Source organism: Mauremys mutica, chromosome 7, assembly GCF_020497125.1.
Source record: "Mauremys mutica isolate MM-2020 ecotype Southern chromosome 7, ASM2049712v1, whole genome shotgun sequence".
Classification (NCBI taxonomy): domain Eukaryota; kingdom Metazoa; phylum Chordata; order Testudines; family Geoemydidae; genus Mauremys; species Mauremys mutica.
In genome coordinates this window covers 26,198,102-26,222,452 of record NC_059078.1, presented here as the reverse complement: position 1 = coordinate 26,222,452, position 24,351 = coordinate 26,198,102, and the positions used below count along the sequence as shown (strand labels likewise).

Sequence of the window (24,351 nt, the reverse complement as noted above, 5' to 3'; positions counted from 1 at the left end):
ATTTTATAAAAGGGCATAGAGGTAGGATGAAAGGGAATGCCAGAAATGAGGGCGTTAATAAGAATAGGGGAATAGAAATGGGTAGGAAGGGGAAGAGGGACACAGTCACATCTAAGTCACCTGCTATTTTTGTCATTCCTCAATCCTTAATTATTTTGATCTTTAGTGATACTACAGACATTTGGCTGGTGTCTATTTCCTGAGACATAAACACAGGCAACCTGAGAAGCCATTACTGCTCAATAAACAGACATACTGTATCTGAAGAACAAACTGACCAGAATGAGCTTCCCAACCTGTCTGATTAAACAAATAAAGGAGAAAGACAGACCTGGTAAAACTAAAGGATTTAAAAACCCTCCATGATTACCATTATCTGAGCAGGATCTAAAGAGCATATCTGAACACACTCTGCTAATGTGATAAAACTAAGTGGTCAAAGAAGATATTCACAGAACAAGAAGGGACCCTATGCTAAGGAATAGGAAGCTTCAAGGAAGAAGAAACTTTAATGAGGGCATGATAAAGCCCAGACATGTGGAAATATTTCTCTTTGAGGATATTCTTTATACCCATTACCCTTCAAAGATACCATATTAACTTTTTTGGCATAAGATGACAATTAAATTAGATTAATAGTTTCCAATGTTTTTGCATCTGATGTGCTCAAAAATGTTCTTTTGCTAACATTTTTAGGCCATCACCCTCATCTTTTACTTTGGCAATTTCTATAAACACTGACTTCAATTAAGTCAAGAATTTAAAAACATTTCAGCCTATTCATCTTTTTTATGACATGACAAATAATGAACTGGCTTTCATTATTGTTTCTTGTTTTCCAAAGCTATTGCATAGGGAGAAAAATTGCCAATAATTTTCAACGTCTCTCTTACATCTTCCAAATTGGCTTATTTTCCCATTTTTATTACAAACTTTTTCCTCTTAAGGATTAACAATGTCTTGAACTATCCAACCCTGTCCAATTTCATGCTAAAAAATTTCCTTTGTCTTGATGTGCTTCTGGTATTGGCACAGTATAGAAAAACAGTACAGTAATTCCCTGATTAAACTAAACACTGGGACACAAAGAGGGAACCTTTTCTAAGTAGCAGGTACAAGAGGAAGCGGCACATACATCTGAGTATTTGCCAATGGGATTTATATCTCTAACTTCCCCACACCCTTTTTAGAAACAATTAACCCTGCATCTCAAAGACAATGTTTCAAACCTAGTCCTGGCAAACTGTAATAACAGCAATGGTCCACTTTCTTTTTTGTTATAAAAATCCCTTTTCTCTGAATACCTGCAGGAAGCTTATCCATTCTATATGAGTTTCGTGAGGTTCCTGCGCTCCTCATTCTTTGGCCATATTTTTCAAACTGTCTTTATATCATGGACATATACCACACTTCCTTGCTTCCTGAGACCCTTGGAAAGTTACCCTGAGCCCTTTCTTTTCTTCCCATGACCATAGTGATTTCTTCTCTTTTTCTGCATCCCTCCAGTAGGTCCTTCACTCCCTTCCTGCATCTATCCAAAGGTCCTGGCTCCTTCCCATGTTCCCCATAAGTCCCTTTTCTTCACGAAGCCCTATCTTTGAAGATCCTTCTGCAGGGCTTTTCTGGCCTCTGTTATTGGATTCCCATTTCTCAAGTTCTGGGACTATACTTGTCCCAGATAAGTGACAACAGTGAAATGAACTAAGCAGAACAGGAACAACTGGGGCACATGCTATCTTCAAAGCATTGTGAGGAAGTCCATGGGAGTTGTGGCCAGTTGGGAGCTTATGGAGAGGAAGTTAGCCAGGGTTTACTGGAAAATAGCAGAAGAGAAGGAAGAAAATTGCTGATAGAATTGGAGAGCCATTGGGAGGGAAATGTGCAAGGGAGCAAGGACTACTCTTTTGGAGATGGGTCAAGAAAATGTTTCCTAAACTAGTTCATCCATCCTTTATTTCCATACAGTTTAGCTAAACAAGTCCTTAGACATGCATTGGAATGCATATTGCACTCTGCATCTTATCGGGACCTTGAGATAACAACCTTAGACAAGTGACACTAAATTGCTGTAATTTTTATAAATCAGGTTTGTAGTAAATTTAGATTGGCAATGCCTTTGACTTTTACATTTTCAAACAGGTGCAAAGCTCATCTCTTTAAGTTTTTATTTTTCAAAAAGAATATAAATCCCAATAAATAAAAAATTAACACATACATTAAGAGGATGCCAATGCGGCAAAATGGGTGTTACATGCATCAATGCCTTTCTGGATTTGTCCCTCAGTGTGTGTGTCCCAATTCCTTTTGGATCATGGATCACAAAGTCAAGTCTGGTTCTTATCTATTCATATTTTTCCCCTTTCACTACTTAATGCAGTATTTTAGGTTTTTTCTTTATTAGATCAACTCTATTACAATATACTATTTAATATGATACTCATTTTCATTAAAATGAAATCTTAGCATCCTCAGAGTTTCATGCCCATGTTTCATTCTGTTTTACACTTTAATTGATCAACATTCTGGGAGCTTTTGTACTAATGAAGACCAACAGGATCTAGGTGATGACAGACTATACATTCCCTACGTTGCCTAATGCTATAGGGAACATTTCCAGGTGTGTTCAGGACTTTGTCAGTATTTTTTTGTATGAAATAATAGCTAATGAGCATTAAAACCCCCTCAAATCATAAAAAGAAAGGAGATATTCTATGCCTGCTACTAATGAAAATAAATACAATTTTGTACCTCTAAGTCAGGAATATAACTATGTTTTTTTTTAATTAGGAAAACAAGATGGATGTGAGAGGAAACTATGTAATTGTTGTACTCTTAGACAGAGTCATAAATCTGACCTGACTTAAGTGCTTTGCTCAAAATTAGTATATGAGGCAGGAAACATTTACCGTAGTTCTCCTAGTCTTCCTCTTTTTTCACAGCACAGTTTTCACACCAACGAACCAGCTAGCATTCATACTATATCTTTATCCCCAGTCAAAATAGGTTGGTCTTGCACCAGACACACCTGGTATTTCGACATGGTTCATCTTCCTACCTATTAAATGAGCTGCTTCTTTCTGCAGGCAGCCAAGCAATGGCACGCACTATAAATGCTGGTGAAGGAAATATGAATGGAGACAGTATTTGTACAGCAAGGTGTTTTAGCTTGCTGACTATAATTATGGAACATTCCAGTCAGCATATGGAACAAAGCAGTCAGCAACTAGCATACAGCCTTTTATGGTGAGAGACAGGTCTACCAGCAGTGACAGCAGTGAAAGATGACGACACAGCATGCCTTTTATAACACAGTTAATTCACTACAGATTACAAAACACATCAGCTGCAAGAGAGAAATGCTGCATATATTACAATCAACTCTTGCATAAAATATAGTCAAGTAATTTTAAAATGGGTACTTTGATAAAAGACACGGTAGACATTCCAACCAACCAACACTTCATAATGCTGTTAATTATGAAGAAAAGTCTGAAAAAAGTTTTTGGGTGAAAAATATATCAATTTTAATTTATGGCAAATACATTTTAGAGGTCTCTTCATCAATGTGTTTTTTCCTTTTTTCTTCCTTTCCTGAATGCTGTGTATTTCTGGCTTCCTAGGATACTACTTTAGAACCCAGTGGTGTGCTTGTTCAGGATTAAAAATCCTCTTAAATGAAGTGTCCAAAATTTGTCCAAATGTAGGCTGAATCTAATCAGCATTAGGTCACTGATGACCTTATCTTTAACACAGAAGTTTCACCTGTGGAAACCACAGGAGTTCCAAACGTGTTTCTGGGACCTGTAGTCTCCAGAAGCCACAACTGTGTGAGCCACATTCAGTTCAGAGGTTCACTTTAATTGTTTTCCATAAGTGTGTGACTTGGCATTTTAGTCCTAACTTCTTTGGTGCCAAACACGAAGGTTTTCAAAATATGTAGGAGCTGATCAGTTGGACTGAATGAAGAACAATGTCCTCCCAGATATTATTGTATAAAACACTGTGTAAGAGTGTGACTCGGCAGGTAGCACACCCACTTCTGGCTGGGTGCAGTGTACCAGGCTCTCCTCCTTTTGCTGACAGCTACTCCAGCCCTATGGTGTTGTGCTTCTTCTTGCGACTTGGCCCTCTGGTTGGGTCACATACAGTCCCAGCCATTCTGGTAGAAACTGATAGTCTATTGACCTAACATTGGGCCTTTGGTCTGTCTCTAGATTCACAAGTCCTTACCCCTTATATCAGGGGGTTTCAATAGTCCAAACCCTTTGTGCCCAGAGGTTTTCACCCCACCTTCCTATGGGAGAATTGAGGCCCTTCCTATTCTCTGGGTTCCAGCCCAGGGTCCCTTTAATAAGCAGTCAAGGCCTGGCTATGTCGACCCTTTGCTGCCTTACTGGACCACTTCCTACCTCAACCTGACTGATGTCTTTCCCACAGACTCTTCCTAGGCTCACTGTGTAGCAGCATCACTCTTTCTAAACCTAATCTCCAGGCTCATTGCAGAGCTTCTTAGCACTTTTGGTCATCCAGCTGATTCCACTCCTGGAGAGATTTCCCAACTTCCCTGGCAAAACAGCCTCTGTAGGAATCTTCCTGCTCCATGCAGGCCTCTGCCAGCATGGAGAACTCTGGGAAAATACCCCTCCCCCAGTTATCCTTTACAACTACCTTACACACTCTGTTGCAGGCCTACCTTCCTTCAGGGAGGCTCTGTCTGCCAGCAGTCCAACTCAATTCTCTAGCTCCAGCCAGGCTTCTCTCACTGAGTGATAGCTAGCTTCTGCTCTCCTTCCAGTCAGGCCTCACCTGAGCCAACTTCAGTCCTTTTAACTCCACTCAGCAGACAATTACTGCAGGTGTAGCAAAGTGGGGCTGATTGAGCTCACAGATCCTTCAAGCTCAGAGTTGGATTTTTACTGCTAAAAGACGATCTTTCAAAATTATATTTTATTCTGACAATGATTAAGAACATAATAAATCAGGTTAAATCTCCTCTGAAGTGGAAAATCCTTACTTTGCTGCATTCAGGCAAGGTTTTCACCAGCTCTTTGGAAATGCCTAGTCCTGCAAGATTTCTGTAGGATTGCACATAAGCCCCACAATCTGCCTGCACAGTTCTTCTTGAAGGACTGGGGTCTAAATGGCTGAAAACAAGGCTTTATCTGTGTTAGGTAAAAGATGTTGATCCCAGAAATGAAGCACTGAGGATGTTTTTAAAAAAAAGTACACAGGGATCGGTTTTCAGGAAGGCAGCCTGTTTTTTGCAGGGGTAATTTGTGATAGCAGTTGAATTGCAGGTACCATTTTCAATACTTACAATCCTACCTGACTGTGGGTGCAAATAAAAACATGTACCTGTCCATTCTCTACACCTCAAAATGAGAAAAGGAAAATATAGCCATTAGAATGACTGTATGTTTTCAGTTCTGGTAGTGCTGGGATGACTCTATTATGGATAGAGACCTTTCGTTTGTCATAAGGTAACCTTTGCAGAATTCACAGAATCATAGAGAAACTTTATAAGTTTTTCATTCAGATCCCATTAGTTCTCTGTGTGTGTTTCTTTTCAATGTGTGCAAAATCCCACAAATCTAACAAAAATGCCAAATTTCCTTTAGGGGAAAGCAGAATTTTCCTCCATTACCATATTTCCTATTCTAGTAATATGTAAGTAAGAGAATGAGTGTGAAAATGTCAGATGTACAGATCATCTGTGACCCAGACTTGGGACCATGCTACATGAAGATTGTCTGGAAGTACAGTTTTTCATGTCCTGGTAGTTGTCAATAAAATATATATGTCCTATCTCAATTTACACAATATAGACACTCTCTTCTGCCAGTTCTTTTCCCTATCCATCTGCTGAGTTTAGACTTCATATGAAGAAGAATAAGGACTACCTGTCAAAATAAAATGCTATAATAATGAAATATACAGCACATGCTGTGGGAAAGTACTCAGTTTACTTACATATGCTGCAGCTGGTGAGTGCTATTGAAAAATGTTTAACTCCATCACCCAGAAAAATAAGTATGTTTACAGAATATTTTAAACAGAATACATCTTCATCTTTTCACATGCTCAGTGTTCGGTTTTTGATTTAATATTAATGCTCTTCGCTGCAAAATAACAGCTCCTATGCTGAAAAGGTTAATTCCTATGTTTCTTGACAGTCCAGTGCAATATATTCTTACACGGTGAAGAAATCAAAATGTCTTTTAAATCTTGCTTCAAGTACCCACACATTCCATGTTAAGCTGCTATGCTTAATTTAATATCTGTATGGCAGTGGTAAGAGTTTTAAACAATAGACTGTATAGCCTAAGGGACATAGGAACAGAATTCAGAAGGTGATATAATAGGTTTGAAAGATGATTGTACATTTGAGATGAGGCAGAAAAACCAAAAGCAAGGAACACTTTACCACAATTGCCAGAAAATAATGCAGTCACTATGTGAGCACACCCTGAGGCACTCCTCTGTCAGAAAGGGAGAGAAGTCCACAGTACTGTCATGCTCCAAAGGCTACAAATGTTCCCAATGTAGCTGGGTATTCAAAGCTTTCTGACATAAAAGCTCAACAGCTGTGGTTCACTGGAAGTCTGGGGGCAATAATTCTGTATTTTAATGACATAAATGACAATAGTTTTTCAACAAGAGAAAGAACAGGAGAGGGAGAGAGAGAGAATGGAAAATAAAATTAGTCTTATTTCATTTCCTTTCTAAATTACTTCTTGGAATCAAGTGCAAAATATCATTCCAAATTCCCTCAAGTGCTTGAAATCATTGTTCAAATGAAAGGCGTTAATTACCTGCAGCAGTGGTGTTCATCAAAATTCAGTTCCAGATTTCATTTAGCCTGTCATCCTGTTCTCCTCATAGCCATTCTTGGTCTTTTCTTTGAGGTGGTGAGAAGAGTCTGTATTTGTTATTACAAGATTCAATCCCAAACTCTCCCACTAAAGATCCCCCCCAAAACTAAACAACCCACCCAAACCTCTCCTTAGATGCTTACATTTGTAATTTTTTGAATACACAGTGGTACTATATCTATACTTGTATCATCAGTAAGATGCAAAACAAGTACTGTACATAGAATAATCTGCAATACTATGAAATGATGAAACAAAACATATTGGGGAAAAATAATAAATGTCCTAGATCATGATAAACAGAGCATTTAGGATGAGCTAAACTATATTCTACTCAAGGCTGATTTCAACAGCTTGGAGACACCAGTCACACAACATTTACTGGACTCAAATGTAAAGCATTTTAAAAAATACTGATAATCTTACTTTGCACGTTGTGTGTAAAATTCTGACTATTTCATGATCTGCTTTTGATTTGTGATGGGGGAACCTCGTAAGATTCAGTCCAGATAAGATGCTCAATAGATTGGTCTTCAGCTCCATTGGGTCTCCATAATCTGTCTTTAGTCTCCACAGTATGCCCTTCCTTCCACTGATGATGTATGGCAGCTTCATCATCCTTCCCTCCTTCAATGATTTCCTAACAGCCCAGTTCCCAGACCTCCTCTTCTCTATCATCTCCATGGGCTAATCTTCAGGTCCTCAGTCAGTTTTTACTCTTTCCATACTCAGGCAAACTCACAATAAAGTTAACAGGTATTTGCCTAATAAGGAATGAGTAAAAACTGAGGAAACAGTCTTAAAAAACGTATGCCTATAATTGTCTTTACACACGAGTAGTCCCATTGACTTCAAAAGGATGACACACATGCATAAAGTTAAGCATGAGTGTAACTAATTGCAGGCTCATGACCTGGATGAGGACCTCTAGATCTGCCTCCAGCCCTGAGTAGCGTGTGCTGATAAGTCTTACTTTAATATTAATCAATGGGGTAAGGCACATAATTCTGTATGTTAAAAGGTTTAAAATACACATGTATTTTATTTAAATAATGTTGAATTTCTGGGCATTCTCCCCAAATTCCTTTAGTTTCCTTAACAATTAGAGTCAGCTTTGGCATATTTTTGTAACAATGCAGTGAAAGATTAAACAACAAACCATATGTATATGAAATATATATAAATGAAGCATTCAGTGAAAGAGAAAAATAAAGGCAGGCACAAATGAGACAGTGGGTTTTATTCTCACTAAGGCTCAATTTTAAGGTAGAAAACTAGCAACTTTATTAAATAAATTCATCCTGTCTTGATTTCTACACAGAACTGAAACAAAAGGTGTACAGCATGCCTCAGAGCACACAAATTCCCACTCTGGGGCCACCCTATCACTGATGTACAGTACTTCTGAGGCATTTGAGGAAAAAGATAGGAAAGTAGCACATGGAAGACAACCACAGGTAGATAGATCCTGTAGGAGTATGGAAGTGTTGCCCTGTGTGAGGGGACTCAGATAGAGATCATTTTTATAAAGAGTAAGATTGTTTAAACCCAAACTGACAATATCTCTCTCATCCTTTAAGAGAAAAGGGACAAGATTCTCATTTCTGCCTGCCTAGTTACTTTGCTATTGTTTGCAAGCTCCAGAATATGGTGACTGGAAACCACCACTTTTATATGTAAAGATACAGAGGGGCGATTAGCTATCTAAGCCACACAAAATCAGGAGGTATTGCTAAGGTACAAAGAACATAGCCATAGTTTCCTGTTTATCTTGTTTGCCAGAGGTTTACCTTTATATAAAGGTTGTGTGATCCCTTCACCTGTGGTATGCTACAAGCATTTTAACACCTCAAGCATTCATGGAAGCCATTCCAAAGCAAGATTCAGAAGTACTTGAAAATGGAATGCTTTGCTTTCTACAATTTTAATGGTATTTTTTCTTAGCATATTTGTGGCTTCTTTGGCCTTTTTGGGTTGGTGTGATCACAATCGGCATGTAAATTCCCATGAGCAACGGGCTTCTTAAGAAAGCACTGATACTTAGGACACCCTGCATGGGTGCACAAGGGGGACATAGGGTTCAAAGAACTTTCACCATCATCCCCTTGTTCCTCTGTGCAAGAGTCAGTTACAGTGGTGTTCCTGTTACCTTTGAACACAAGAACTTGGTGAGTCTAACACTGTAGGTGATGCTAAAAACACCTTCAAAGGAGTGCAAAGGATTGCCTCTCATAGAGCTGAGATACTGTGCAGTGAGCAAGTGGCAGCATGTGCTGCACCCAGTTAAGGACATAGCAATGGCCAATGGTCTCTGCACAGTGTTGTGCCCACTTCAAGTAAAAGGCCTTCAATGACTTTGTGCCTCAGAATTCTTGTCCACTGGAGGATGTGGGTTAAAAGCCACATTAGAACCATTGGAGCAGGTACCAGGCCATTCTTCCATATGGGTAAATGTTTTTAGAAATGAGAGATACCACTATATTTGCACTACCTCGTCTCTAAATCAACTTTTAAAATAAGCAAGTAATAAAAAATTCCATTGTCACCTAAAGTTGTTTTCAATCATTTTGAATTAGAGAAGGCATTATAGGCAGAGCCAAAGACTGACTTTAGAAAGTTAAAGTGCAATCTGAGAGATACCCCAGACAGAATCCAACACTCATTGCAGCTAAACAGATCAGTAGATTTTAGAAACCTTTTCCGTAACCTTCCACATATACAATAAATAGTGTCCAACAATTTAGATCAAACTTTCAATAGACTTTCTAGGCCGTGGTCACAGTAGTTTGAGTGAGTTATTATAGACTGATCATGTACTAAAAGGAATTCTACCTCTTAAAATGCCAACAGTTCAAAAAACTGAAATCCAGAATAAAAGGATGGTAAAAACCAAAAATGTTAAAATGAAGCCTGCCTCTCACCCATCTGATTTATAAACCAATTAAGAAAAGCAGTTGATGTGGTTCATGATCCAGTTATCAATACTTAACACAATAATGTTTTTATGTACATAATTACAGTAAGTTTACTAAAATTGTTGTTACCATACAGTTTCAAGTTACCTTAACAATAGGAAGTCAAGTATTCTGTCTGACAACAGGTGGCCAGACATTAGTGAAGACTGAACTTACTGATAAAGTCCGTCCTCATGTTTGTGGACTGTTCTAATAAATGAGCCAAGGAAACCTCCACGAGATTAGCAAGTAGGAACTAAAATAATCTTGTCTCATATTGAATTTTCTCTTTCCGTATCTTATATTTCCCCTCATCTTTTGAGAGCTGATCCAACTCTCATTTCCAACTGTGATTCCCAACTGGTGGTCAAAACTGGAAGCAGACTTCTGAAATTAGCGAAGCCCCCTTTCAGGAAACTGGACTTGCTGTATGTGCATCTAACACATTAGACTTGACCTGGAGCCTTGTGTTCTGCAGGCAGCAATTCTTTTAGGTCAGCTGCCCTAGAGGGAAGCTCTCTCAGGTTGATTCACAAAGAGTTAATTAAGCTTGTCTCTTTGTACATACTGCATAAACAATTCCTCCCCCCCCACCGCCGCAAAAGATGCTTACTGGTATTATGTCTCCCCACTCCCATCATTCTCAGTTGTCTAGGGACCAGAACACATTCACACACACACTTCCCATTCTGGGGCGGGCACCATATCAGTTATGTACGCTGCTCTGGAGGCACGGGGAAAAAGACAGGAAAGGAGCACATAGAAAACAATTACAGGTGTATTGTATTATACACAATATACTATATCAGCTGTAAACTGTGTATATGTAATATATATACAAATTATATATATAAAATACCTGACTTGGTCTCACCTTGAGACCCATTTACACTGTGAACTGATAATGCAAAACATTCCATTTAAATTAAAGGTGCACAATGCACCTGAAACAAAGAAATAAACAAAACAAAAACTTCCACTCCTATGTAAGCAATTGCATTAGGAATCAAATGACTTTTCCAAGAGTGATTTTGTAACAGAATCTGTTATATCCTTGGGGCAGCCGGTGTAGGAAGAAATCACTTGAGGCCAGAGAGCAGACAGCTAACCAAAACCTCCATTTTATTTACAGAAACAGAGAGCTCACTCAGCCGGTTGAAACCGGCTGAGCTATCCCTTAATAGTCTAACTCAGTTGCCATAGTAACAAAACCCATGACAACCAAATACACAACATATTCCTCCCCCCCTAATAAGAACATCCCCTAAATAAAACACACACTAAACTAGAGAAGGAGGGTAGACTGCCTCCATTCCCGGCTAAACCCTGGGGATTATTTTGCCCCATAACCGTGGGTTCGCCCTAACTAAAGATCCAGCCGATGAGGAGGCCTTCTGTCTCTAGGTGGATTATGGCGAACTTCTGGTGTTGTTGCACCTGAAAGTACTAGGGGCTCAGGGTCCGCAGCACGAATAGGTGAGGAGGTGGTATCAGCTCGTGCTGGGCAAAGGGGTATCTCAGCTGCCGGCAGTAATGGAGGAGAACAGTCAGGAACAGGTGACTCATGATTCGGTGTCTCACCAGGAGGGGTGAAGTCAGACCCCTCAACTGCAGATGGGTCCTGAAGACTGGCATGAGCTGGCAACAGCTGATCTACATGTCGCCGCCAGGTGAGATTCTCTGCAGTCCGGACTGTATAGGAAACAGGTCCTGTTTGAGTGATGACTGTGGCCGGGACCCATTTAGCTCTGGAAGTATAATTCCGAGCCAAAACTGGCTGCCCTGGGCTAAAGGTTCGGTCTTTTGCTCTGGGTGCCCGTCTGATTACTTGATATTGCTGCTGATGTTGCACAGTTTGTCTGGGTTCAGAAGGTTTCAGCAGATCAAAGCAAGTGCGCAGCTGTCTTCCCATCATTAGAAAGGCTGGGGAAGCCTGGGTCGTAGCATGAGGTGTGTTTCTATAGGAAAGTAAGAAGGTATCCAGACGCTTTTGAATGGAGTGTTGTCCCTTTGCTGATTTCAAAGCGTTTTTCATTGTCTGCACAAATCTTTCAGCTAATCCGTTGGTGGACGGATGATATGGTGCTGACGTGATGTGGTGTATCCCATTTGCCTTCATAAAATTTTGAAACTCCTGAGAGGCGAACTGCGGTCCGTTGTCGCTCACAAGTTGTTCTGGCAGACCAAAACGACTAAAGAGTCCTCGTAGTTTTTGGATAGTACTCTCTGCAGTAGTGGACTGCATTATAGAGACTTCTGGCCATTTAGAATGGGCATCTACTGCCACCAAGAACATGCTTCCTTCAAGGGGGCCAGCAAAGTCAACGTGAATACGTTGCCACGGGTTTTCAGGCCAGTCCCATGGGTGTAGGGGTGCCCACTGGGGTGCATTTCTTACACTCTGACATGACATACAAGCTTTTGCCTTCTCTTCAATAGCACTGTCCAATCTAGGCCACCAAAAATAGCTTCGTGCAATTTCCTTCATGCGCACTATTCCACAGTGACCGGAATGTAGCTGTTCTAACATCTGTGATCTCAGGGGTGGTGGAATAATGACACGCCTCCCCCACAACAAACAACCAGATTGGACCGATAACTCCGTCCGCCTGGACATGTAGGGAACAAGGTCGGGTGAGACCGGAGAGGTTTGTCGAGATTTTCCATGCATCACCAGGTCCATAACGTGGGACAATACTGGGTCAACGCGAGTTGCCTTCTTTATCTGAGTAGCAGTGATGGGTGTATTCTCTACCTGTTCAAAGTAGAAGATTTCCTTTTGGGCACTATCTTGATGTTTGACCGGTAAAGGCAACCTTGAGAGGCCATCTGCATTGCCGTGCAGAGTGGATTTCCGATATTTGATTTCATATGTGTGTGCAGAAAGTATCAATGCCCAACGTTGCATACGACTAGCAGCTAATGGGGGAATGCCTGTGTAGGGTCCAAAAATTGATGTCAGAGGTCGATGGTCTGTAAGAAGAGTAAACTTTCGCCCAAACAGGTACTGATGAAACTTCCTAATTCCAAAAACAATTCCTAATGCCTCACGTTCGATTTGGGCATAGTTAGTTTCTGCTTTGCTTAGAGTGCGTGAAGCAAAAGCAATAGGTCTTTCTTCTCCCGAAGGCATAATGTGTGACACGACCGCTCCCACTCCATAAGGGGAAGCATCGCAGGCCAATTGCAGTGGTAAGGATGGATCAAAGTGCATTAGAACTTCAGAATTTAGCAATGCATCCTTAGCTTTGTTAAACGCAACATCACAGGCTTCAGTCCACTTCCAGGCCTTGTTCTGCCCAAGGAGCTCATGAAGTGGTTTTAGCAGTGTGGCTAACTGTGAGATGAACTTTCCATAATAGTTCAGTAGTCCTAGAAATGAGCGTAGCTGGCTTACATTTCGAGGTGGGGGAGCCTCCACAATAGCTTTAACTTTTGCAGGGGCCTTATGAAGACCTGCAGAATCGATGATGTGTCCCAAATATTCAACAGAGGGCTTGAAGAATTCACACTTGTCTTTGCGAACTCGTAGACCATACTCTTCCAGTCTTTGTAGGGTAGCCTCTAAATTCTTTAAGTGATCCTCTTCATTTCTTCCAGTGACCAGGATATCATCCAGATAGCACTGAACTCCTGACAAGCCACACAAGATCTGGTCCATAGCCCTCTGGAACAGGGCGGGAGCCGATGTGATTCCGAAGGGTAGGCGACAGTATCGATAAAGCCCCTTATGAGTCACAATAGTCAACAGCTCTTGGGACTTTTCATCGACGTGCATCTGTAAATATGCTTGACTCAGATCAATCTTACTGAACTTTTGTCCCCCAGCCAGGCCTGCGAAGAGGTCATCGATGTGGGGAAGCGGGTATTGCTCTGCACACAACACTGGGTTGACAGTGACTTTAAAATCACCGCAAATCCGGAGAGAGCCATCTTTCTTCACTATTGGAATGACAGGAGTGGCCCATGAGCTATGGGTAACTGGTATTAGGACTCCATTGGTGACCAGGCGCTCCAGGTCTGCTTCAACTTTTGGCCTGATGGCATATGGCACAGTTCGGGCTTTCAGATATTTTGGTGGACTGCCAGGTTTAATGTTCAATGTCACAGTGATTCCCTTCATACTTCCCAAATCATCTCCAAAAACAGCAGCATGTTTCCTTAGTATAGGGGTTAGACTGGTTTCTTCTTTAGTCATCCGGTGCACTTCTGCCCAGTTCAGCTGAATCTTCCCAAGCCAAGACCTACCCATTAAGGCTGGGTAGTCACCTCTCACCACAAACAGTGGCAATTTAGCCGCCTGTCCATTGAGCTCCACCTTAACATCAATAGTGCCCAACATGGGCACAGCTTCACCTGTATACGTCTTCAGAACAGTTTTTGTTGCCTTAAGCGGAAGATGCTGTAGCTTTTCCTTATACACAGTCTCAGGAACCAGCGAGACAGCTGCACTGGTGTCTAGTTCCATGCGTATAGGTTTGCCCTCCAATAAGGGGGTTACCCAGTATTCATGTGAGCCCGCTGCCAAAGACAAAACATGCAGTGGCACTTCCTCTTGTGAGGAGGTGTCACCTTGATCATCCTGGGTCTGCTCTAGGGTATGCAAGGTTCCTCTTTTTGTCGGCCAGACCACAGGCCTCTTTTTCTTTTGTTTACAGGCATACTCAATGTGTCCCTTTTTGCCACAGTGTCGACACACCAGGTCCTTACACCAGCATTCTGATGCCTGGTGACCCGGCTTACCACAGCGGTAACATTCTTGACTCTGCACCGTTTTGTGGGTCAGTTCTTGTGACACTTTTTGCACCCTAGGGGATGCACCGATGTATTGTGCCTCCCTTGTAGCCAGTTCCATGGAGACAGCAATATCAACAGCCTTCTGTAATGTAAGCTGAGCCTCTGTCAGTAGGCGCTTCCGTATAGCTTCACTGCAGAGGCCACACACTAACCTGTCACGCAGGGCATCATTTAACATCTCTTTAAATTCACAGTGTTCTGCTAGCTTTTTTAAAATGGCTACAAATTGTACAACTGTTTCATCTTCCTTTTGGTCTCTTTTGTGGAACCTATATCTTTCAACAATTACCAGTGGTTTTGGGGAGAAATGAGACCCCAGGATTTCCACAATGTCACTGTAAGATTTAGTCTCAGGCTTAACAGGGTGTAGTAAGCTGCGTAGCAGAGAGTAGGTTTTAGCCCCTACAACAGTTAAGAATATTGGCACCTTCTTCGCTTCTGTAATGTCATTTGCAATACCAAAAAGCTCAAAACGCTCAGTATACACATGCCACTGCTCTGTATTCTCATCAAAAGGCTCCAGGGGCCTGGTCAGAGTAGCCATGATTTTTAGTTTCACTTTCACAGTCAGTGCAAACAAGCAGCTTTTTTTCTTTGTTTGGTCTTTACCTTGACTTCTACTTCCTTCTGTTACTGGAGCAGCACCAGGATCCCATCCTCGTCGCCAGTGTTATATCCTTGGGGCAGCCGGTGTAGGAAGAAATCACTTGAGGCCAGAGAGCAGACAGCTAACCAAAACCTCCATTTTATTTACAGAAACAGAGAGCTCACTCAGCCGGTTGAAACCGGCTGAGCTATCTCTTAATAGTCTAACTCAGTTGCCATAGTAACAAAACCCATGACAACCAAATACACAACAGAATCAATATATAGAATCAATGCCATGGATTCACATGCTTGCTCTAAAATTCTAATGAAGGCATCTGTTCATCACAGATATGCACCAGCATGCATACATCAGCCTGATAGTGGCACCTGATAGTTTCTATGCAGCTGTTTGTGTTATTAACTAGATATCCCATGGTAGTGCTAAGTTAAAATCTTTCAATGGTATGTTGTTTAGCTAAACTACTGACTGTTCATTGGCTTGGATTTACAGTAGTATTATAAACATATTGCTACTATTGACATTTTGCACTTATAGAAGGTCATTAGTCACTGAGCTTTGATACTTATATACTGCAGTTTTACCCACAAACAAACAATGTAACACATGTACCAGTTAATTCCCTCTGTGATATAATTTAGATATATTGTTACTTGCTGGTTTTGCAGCATATACAATATTCATTATTATTGCTAATTGGTTTATGATGAGCTGAAAATAGTTTTTGCCAATTTCAGGGAATGAAATGAGACAAAAGCAAGGAAGGATTTGGATGGCTATGATTGACTTTGTTTCAGAAATTCAATAATTCACTTCTTTAGTACAGAATTTAAACTGCATTGTGGCAGTTCACATGCTGTTTTCTGTACTACATAATGTTTGGTGAATTTTTTAACTAGTATATTTCTAAATCTTGGTCCCCTTGAATGGATTTAATCTACATGAATGGATTTAATATCTAAGAGTAAATCTAAATTATTTTGACAGCCTCTGAAAAATGTAATTAAATTATCTCTGGTCAAATAGAAACATTATTATCCTCTGAATTACTTCTGAATCTGAGAATTCAGAATTCACACTTCCTGCAAATAAATTAAATTTAGACACAAATCCAGCAAGAATATGGCACAAATGTTTTGTATCATAGACAACTATACATCTTCATTAATACTTATTCTTCTGAAAGTAAGTTTTTTCATAGTTGATATGGTCTGTGGCAAATTGCCGGCACTATTATGATGGGTCCCACGCTTTCTCCTCTGGTGGGGGGTTCAGAGTGCCGTTTCTCACCCCTGAACTGGGGTATCAACTGTCTCACTAGTATCCCAGAAAAGGGGAGTGGAGAGAGAAGGACCCGGGCCCGCCCTCTACTCCAGGTCCCAGCCCAGAGGCCCTAGGGATAGCAGTGAACCACTTGAACTAGCGATTTCTTCCCCTGGGGTACTTCCCTCTCTGGCCCTTCAGCTTATGGGGCATCCTGCCCTCTCTCCACTTGGGCCAAGTTTCTCCCAACCTCTTGTGTCTGTAGAGTCCCTCTGCTCTGCACAAGCCGGGTTTCCCTTTACCTAGGGTCTTGGTCTTCTGGCCCGCCACAGCACTTCTCCAAACTGCTCTCCTCCAAACTGTTCTTCTCTCCGACACCAAACCATTCTGCTTCAACTCCTTCAAACTGCTCTCCTCTAAACTGCTCTCTGCTCCAAACCAAACCACTCTGCTTCAACTCCTCCAACTGTCTGATTGAAGCAGGGGGCGGTTATCAGGTGACTGGCTTCAGGTGCTCTAATTAATCTGTAGCAGCTTCTCTTCCCTCTACAGGGAATAAGGCTCTCATCATCCTGGGGCTTACAAATCTCCCATCTATCACTCTCCTGCTGCCTTCTGGCCATGCTATATCACAGGTCCAATTGATTGATTGTAGAAGTTACTGTAGAGCCTTTTAAAATTTCATTCATTCTGTTTTTAAGAAAAGATATGCAGTCCCTAGATCTCTGTTATAGGCATATCAACACCATCAGATGTAATGGAAGACACCAAAGCCATGCAGCAAAAAAAGTGGTGAATATTCTTATCATTGATCATTTTTTATTTACCTTTAAATGATGCAAGTCAGCAGACTAAGGGTCTGGTTAACAAAATACTTTGTGTGCTTTTTGTATTATTAATTTATTATTATTATAATTATTATTGTTGAAATTATATAGGAAAGATTGAGTTGTTGAAATAATAAGAGCACCCATCAACCCACACTGAGGGAAAATATTTAGTCACCCTTGCTGCTCTTACTTGCTTACCAACAGGATAGTCTTTCCCAAGATTATTAAACACAGTAATAATAATAACACAGATACTGACTCCATAGGACTGTTGAAGCACATAACTCAGCTGCTCACATGCACCGAGATAGTATCATTTGTATAAATACCGTATTTTCCGGCGTATAAGACGACTGGGCGTATAAGACGACCCCCTAATTTTCCACTTAAAACATAGGTTTTGGCCTATACTCGCCGTATAAGACTACCCCCCCTTCCGAGGCTGAAGGACCCACCACCGAAGACCCGGTAGAGAACCGTCCAGTGAGTACACCCCCCACCCACGTCCTGCCCCCCCTCAGAAACCACAACCCATAACCCCCCCTGCCCTGCTCCTTGTCCCCTGACCACTCCTTCCCAAGACCCCCAACCCTAACTCCCCCCCAGGACCCCACCCCCTGCCAAACTTGCCCCGCTCCCTGTCCCCTGACTGCCCCGACTCCATCCACCACCATCCCAACAGACCCCAGGAACTCCCACGCGGCGCCTACCCAACCCCCCCTTCCCCATCCCCTGTCTGCCCCCCCAGAACCTCTGCCCGATCCAACCCCTCCTCCCCCGCCCCAGTCCCAGCCCTGGCCCTGGCCTCTTACCCCTGCCGGGGGCCAGGGCGGGCCCGGCCGACGCCGGAGCCGGAGCCGCAGCCGCAGGGCCCGGCTCCCCAGGCCCGGCCGACACCGGAGCCGGAGCCGCAGCCGCGGGGCCGGCTCCCCGGGCCGACACCGGGACCGGCGCCGCAGCCGCGGGGCCGGCTCCCCGGGCCGACACCGGGACCGGCTCCGCAGCCGCGGGGCCCGGCTCTCCGGGCCGACACCGGAGCCAGAGCCGCAGCCGCGGGGCCCGGCTCCCCGGGCCCGGCCGACACCGGAGCTGCAGCCGCAGCCGCGGGGCCCGGCTCCCCGGGCCTGGCCGACACCGGGACCGGTGCCGCAGCCGCAGGGCCGGCTCCCCGGGCCGACACCGGGACCGGCGCCGCAGCCGCGGGGCCCGACTCCCCGGGCCCAGCCGACGCTGCAGCCGCAGCCGCGGGGCCCGGCTCCCCGGGCCGACACCGGGACCGGCGCCACAGGTAAGCCGTCCCGCCCCCTCCCCCACACGCCCGGCTTACCTGCCCACTCCTTTTTTCAGGCTTCCCGCGAACATTTGATTCGCGGGAAGCCGGGGAAGGGGAGGAGAAGGAGGGCGGAGCGTTCACGGGAGCGGTGTCATCTATTAAGCCTGCTCGGATTGGCTGAGTCAGAGAGGCAGGCTATTACAACCTTTGCCAATCCGAGCAGGCTTTGTATGCATTAATGGCATACACCAGAGAGACGCCTCCCAGGATTGGCTCAGCCGAAACCTGTTTATACCCAGCGTATAAGACGACCCCCGATTTTTGGGGGTTGTTTTTTAGTTTCAAAAGTCGTCTTATACGCCGGAAAATACAGTACCTTATAGCACTTTTCAGTTACTACACTCAAATCAAATAATGTTCAGCAATTTAAAGCTTGATTTCAAACTCAGGCCACAGTATGCCAAATAATTTTAAAGACATGCAATCTTTCTTAAATGTGTGCAGAGAAGATCCCACATACTGGGGAATGATGAAAATTTACTTATGAAGGAGTAGTAAATCTCTCGGTACAAGACTAAGGTCAGCAGACATTTTGGCAGCCAAGTTTTGAAAAAAGTAAAAATCACAATTTTTTTTAAAGGTAAGAGAAGTGGCACAGAGACCAAGAAAAAGAGAATTATACTACTCCTAACAAGAGATGAAAAGGAACATGCATATTAATCTGGATAGCCTTTACAAGGGCACATATACGGAGACAATGGCAAAGATCTAGATCATAGTTAGTGAGACTGCAATAAAAAGGGAACAGTTGCCACACTGTGGTATCTCAAATATTAAATCTGAGAGACCAGCATTATTTCCTATTCTAAGCATACTATGGCAGTAACTTATCACAATACAGTGTGATAAGTGTTGTTAAATACTGATTTTCTAATAGAGACCACTATTTGTTACTATTTTATTGTTTGTATTATAGTAGTGCCCACAGGCCTCATTCAGGAATGGACTTATTGATTAGGCACCACTATATAAAAACATTTCTTGTGTTGCACTAATTACAATAGCTTAGTAAGTAAAGCTCTTCAGGGCAGGGACCGTCTTTTTGTTATGTACAGTATTTGTATTGTATCAAGCACAATTGGACCCCGATCCATGACAGTGGCTCCTAGGAACTACTGCAATATAAATAATGAATGAATGAAAAAGAAAATATCATTCTACTCTGCTACAACAAGAGCAACTGGCATAGTTAATTTATTAAACATTATGGGTTGGAGTCACTCCTAGGGGAGGGCTGATGCAGGGCCGCCCAGAGGATTCAGGGGGCCTGGGGCAAAGCAATTTTGGGGGCCCCTTATATAAAAAAAGTTGCAATACTGTAGAATACTATATTCTCATGGGGGCCCCTTTGGGGCCCGGGGCAAATTGCCCCATTTGCCTCCCCCCTCTGGGCGGCCCTGGGCTGGTGGAATTACCACTGCTATAAGGATTACATTGAGTTTGGCAAACTCTGTTTGCATCTGGGCTTTACAGGTGTCTCAATGGAGGAAGCTAAAGATCTGTGCATCACCAGGCTGCCTGGGTTTCTCCCTAGCCAGCACTTGTTTTGAGTTGCACTGGCTCCCTACAGTTGCTCCAGTAAAGAAGACATCTGGCAGATTTACAGCTACTGGTGGCCTTAGATCTTGGTTTACACCAATAGAAGACAGCACGTACCAGGTTGGGGTGACTCTAGCTCATGTGTAATGTTCAATCTGCTGGCACATTCTTTTAAAAAACATATTCTAACACAAGACCATCTGAGATTTCATATTTGCAGTCAAAGTCCATTATAGCAACCAGAAATGTAAGTTACTCATGAAAATGTTTTAATACATATAGCATTTACTATTTTTTTCTTCCTTCTCTCTCCTATTTAAGAAATTCATTAAACAGTAAAGAGAAAGGCACAGAGATAGTATCTATTTACTGAACATCTGACGTGTGTGCACGGATTGTGGGATGAGGTAGCTATCTTTTTTGCCATTTTCTCATCTTTGTGGAGTGTACCAAATTAGGGGCTGCTACTTGAGGATACTGGTATTAAATTGACCAGTCATCCAGTGAGTGGAATTTTTCCTATAAAAATCATATTACCTCAGTCACATGTGGTTTGCCTCGCAGCTCTGTTCAGCTTACTACAAGTGAGATTGCTATACATCCCTGCACAAAAGCTTCACACTAGACTAGCTGGGTATTGTAATACAGTCAAATGTAAAGAAGAAAGGCTGGTCTTGTGGCTAAATCATAGGAACAGCACTCAAATCCTGGGTCTATTTCCAGATTGGGCATTTTGTCAGTGTCCGCAGTCTGATTTTGAGGGGTGGAGGATATGTTGTAATTCAGCCTCCATTTTGAGTGTAATCTTTCACTCTATATGCTTGTTATGTTGGCATCATCCCCCTTGTTTTTTTTTTTACGGGGAGAGGAAGGTAGATGGGCTGATTCCTAGGTGTCTGATCTTGAATGAAATCAACAATTAAATAGCCTTACGGTGGCAGGATAATGGGTGTTACCAACCCTCTGCCCAGCGGAGCACCCAAAGGGTTGGAAAACGGAAATACTTTAGGGCAAGGATAGAAGGAGAAAAGGTGTCAGACTGCTTTTAAAAAGACACACTTACTGTCAAGGGGGGTGGTATCGTCACACTATTACCAGAATGAGAAGACTGGGCAGGAGGAGCCTGGACCAAGACCCAAAAGACTCTCACAAGTGGTGAGGGAAATGGAGGGAGGGATTTGTGTACAGGTGTTTGTTGTTTTCCATAGATCTGTAACACTCTTCTGTTTTCTCCTGGCAAAGTCTGCATTTGTTTAACAAGCTTTTCTGCAAAGCCTGAATGTTCCTTGCTGTAAATGTCATGTGGTTCCTGAAGGGTTAAACTGTAAATCAGAGTGCCCATTGCGGGGCACCTCTGGGGACAACATGCATAAGCTACTGGGGAGACTTGCAGGGTTCAGAACTGGTCTTGAGGCCTAGCACAGCCGGACCATGGAGTCCCATATCCCAGAGAAGGGGTACCAGACAGGGAGTCTGCACCCCAGGAATCTGTCTGAGAGGCTGCACTTAGAGACAGTGTCTGGATGCTGCCCAGACCCAGGGAGTTTGGAAGCTTGTGGAATCCAAAGGCTGGGTACAACACAGCAGCCTGATGATGGTCCACAAGGGGGAACTCAGCCAGGACTATAACACAGTTCTACCACAGACTCCCTTTCAACTTTGGGCAAAACACAGACAAATATTCAAAAGGGGCCACTGATTTAGTGTGCCAACTCGAGACACATATGGTTGGATTTTCAGAGGTGCTAAGCATTGACCCCAAATGGAGTTTAAGGATTTCATCTTCACGCAGGAAGTATAGGCTGTGATGGGATTTTTGTTTCCATTTCCTGGTTGTACAAGAACCATGAAAAATAAACCTGTAACCACAGAGAGGTTTCTTTCTACCCTCTAAATCTGGCTCTTCTGCGAAGTTTCTCTCCAGCTGCCCTATACCCTGGTCCTGCCACACTTGCCCTTGTGCCAGCATATTAAACTTTCATATTAACCAGCCATGTTTATTTGTAAAACATTCTTTGCAATATACTTAATGAAAACAATTAAACCAGGGCCAAAACCAGAGACCCTTGCTAAGTTTTTAAATAGTCTTACTCATGAAAGCCCCCCCTAATTTCAACAAGAGCCTTTAAAAATAAACAGGGCCTTATTCTTTTTTCTTATACAGAAAAATTTAAGATTGAGATGTAGGCACAGGCCCAAGTACAGTTTTGGTGTAAGTGGGAACAATTCCCATTAACTTCAATGGCAACTACATCTGCTTATATCAAGACTGAATTTGTTCTACAGGGTCTGCAGCATTTTCTTATATTTTTTAATTAAGATTATACTGTTGATAGTTCTGGTTATATCTGAAATGTACAACCTTTTGATTATATTTTAATATTAGGTTATATTATCTTTTTCTCTTTCTCTTCTATTATCTTTTGCTCCTCCATTATTCCATGCAGTACATATTTGGACTATTAGAACTGTGAATATGAATACTTCAAATAAGTTCACATAGTACTTTTTTATTTACAGACAAAGAGCTAACAGGAGAAGGGGTTTAAAGTGTTCTCTTGGTAAAGTATCTAAAAGGACATTTATCCAAATATCTAGATATCTGTTTAATGTAGACAGAAAGAAAGAGGTCAAAAAGGGACAGATTTTAGTTGCTTATCTAGAACAGGATGCATTTAAACTAAATAGTTGTTTAATAGCATCTCTCCAATATAGGATCTCTTACTTAGGCCTTGGCTTATTTTACACTGAAGAGGAATTCTGTCCCACATCAAAGACCTCTGTTAAAGAAAAAAAATAAATTCCTTTAAAAAAAAAACTTTGGCTGAACAAATAATTTTCAATTTAGGAGCAGGTGACAGTAAGATATCTCCCAAGGGCAGAGTATTTAGACTTTACATAGAACTAAACAACTCTGTTATGATGAAAGCCGGACATTCCTCAGCACTGGGATCTAATGAAAACGTCAACATTTTATGCAGTTTTGAAGCTGACAATTTAACAGTTTTACATGATCCTTTGAACATTTATCATCAATTTCTTAAATTTAGACAAGGGGAATAGTTACATAAAGCAAACAATTTTTGCATATACTAAAAAAACTGCACAAGTTCTTTAAGAAAGCAAATGTGTATTTAATTATTATGTATCTCTTTTGCAATAAACTGTCAGTATTATGGATTCCCATACACAGGAAATCAAACGTTAAAAAAGAAGAATAAATGATTCCCGTGCTAGGCACTATATGCTTTCTCTCTTTCTCTGGAACATATGTTGATAACTGCCACCAATCCTAAAGTCTATTGTGTACATGATTGATGTCTATGCAGACAAGGGAACCAAGGTCAGGATAACCAGTATAAATTATGGTGGCCCAATCTTTCAAAAACTTCTTAGTCACTCTGAGTAGGAGGGGAAGAGGTGGAGGTGGTAAGATTCAGCCCCAACCTGCAAGTGCAGAATTTCAGTTTTGGAAACAATGGATTTGAGGTGATGGCGACACATCAGTGAGGAAAGGTCTGTAAACACTTTGAGATAAGACAGATGAGAATGGGGAGAATGTGGAGGTACATTTGGGAATCATTTGTATAAAGTTTATAGTTGAAAATATGGGAGTGGCTTTGGTCACCAGCAACAATACAGAGGGAGAAGAAGAAAAGACTGAGGATACAGCATTAAGATTAATGGTGAAATAGGGCCAAAGAGGAGGATCAAGAGTCACTAGAGAATACAGTGAAGGAAATACTGTGAGACTGGATGAGAACCAAGAGAGAAAAGGAGCTGCAGAACCTAACAGAAGAAAGGAAGCGGACACAGGCAAATAAAAAAAAAAGAGGATAAAGTGTCACTTTAGATTACCTAGCCAGGGGTCATTACTAAGTAGAACTGTGCAAATAATGGAAAATTACTAACTGAATACATTATTCAAAAATGTTGAATTTGTCAAAAAATTATCCAATTAATATTATTTACCTGACTCTTATTAGTAACCTGGGGCAGGATGGCTTTGGTGGAATGTAGAATAGAAGCCAGATTGGAGGGAATTAAGATCAGAGTTGATGTTGGTAGAGAGCACACTTGAGGATTTTTTAGGTAAAGAGGGACCCAAAGAGTCAAGGGGGTTGAGGGAAGGTTTTTTGAAGATGGAAGATACAAT

The 24,351-nt window shown here is 42.0% G+C and overlaps 1 protein-coding gene and 1 long non-coding RNA gene across 9 annotated transcripts in view; one reads left to right on the top strand and one right to left on the bottom strand.

Annotated features, from left to right (window-relative positions):
- Positions 1 to 24,351, bottom strand: part of ERC2 (ELKS/RAB6-interacting/CAST family member 2) — an 829,394-nt gene that overhangs the window by 44,702 nt on the left and 760,341 nt on the right. Inside the window, exon 20 of one of the 8 annotated variants that reach the window (XM_045024525.1) lies at positions 6,813 to 6,919. The exons of the other annotated variants lie outside the window; for them this stretch is intronic. The gene's annotated coding sequence lies outside the window, so the exon portion shown is untranslated. The remainder of the gene's footprint in view (positions 1 to 6,812; positions 6,920 to 24,351) is intronic. 8 annotated transcript variants of the gene reach the window in all.
- Positions 15,559 to 17,778, top strand: LOC123374488. The gene is made up of 3 exons (XR_006581123.1): positions 15,559 to 15,673; positions 17,195 to 17,285; positions 17,721 to 17,778. It is a non-coding gene; the product is annotated as an uncharacterized LOC123374488 (long non-coding RNA).